This window comes from Hypanus sabinus, chromosome 15 (assembly GCF_030144855.1).
Source record: "Hypanus sabinus isolate sHypSab1 chromosome 15, sHypSab1.hap1, whole genome shotgun sequence".
NCBI classification, from domain to species: Eukaryota; Metazoa; Chordata; class Chondrichthyes; order Myliobatiformes; family Dasyatidae; genus Hypanus; species Hypanus sabinus.
The window spans coordinates 51735902-51736821 of NC_082720.1; positions in this window are offsets into that span (position 1 = coordinate 51735902).

Here is a 920-nt window from a genome sequence, read left to right on the forward strand (position 1 = left end):
GTTGTGCCTTGTTTTTATTTATTTATTTATTGCAATGCATCACAGAATAAGTCCTTCCAGCCCTTTGAACTACACCGCCCAGCAATCTCCTGGTTAACCCTAGCCTAATCACAGGACAATTTACAATGACCAATTAACCTACCAACCAAAGTGAGAGGAAACCGGAGCACCTGGAGGAAACCCACATGATCACGGGATGAACATACAGACTCCTTACAGACAGCAGCAGGAATTGAACCCAGGTTGCTGGTACTGTAAAGTGTTGTGCTAACTATTATGCTACTGTACCATGTTTTTCATTTTGCTAATTGTCATAAACTGGCTACAGGTTGAGTATTTTTGTTGGCAAGTGTTGGCATGTTATCACAAATGGAAAATTCCACACCTTACTAGGAAGGTTCCCAGGTCTTTGCACACCACAGACAGTTCAGAGAAGTGACCTTACAAATGTCATAAACAGAAGTTAATGGAGAAACAGAAAATCACTGCACAAAGTGAAAAATTGAGATCTTGATTGTGGATTTGTTGGTATTGGAGTGAACATATGTTGCTTAATGATATGCTGATCATGAAACATAGAAAGATCTATTAATTGAACTGAACATTGAAGGTAATTGTGAATAGTGAGCAGGTTGGTTGCAGAAATTTAAGAAAAGGCACGGCTTTATAGTTTTAAACATTTGAGGTAAATCATCTGCTGATCACAAAGCAGCAGAGAAATTCATTGATGTTTTCCAAGATCATCACTGATGAAAATCTTAACACACTGAATGGCTACATCAGTACATGTGGAGAACAAGTGTAAGACGGAGTACTTACTGGTAGCACATTAATTTAGAGTTGCAAAATGATGGTAACTCCAAGCTATCTCATTATCTTTTCCAAAATTCCAAAAAAATTCTGAAATTCTTCCAGCTCCA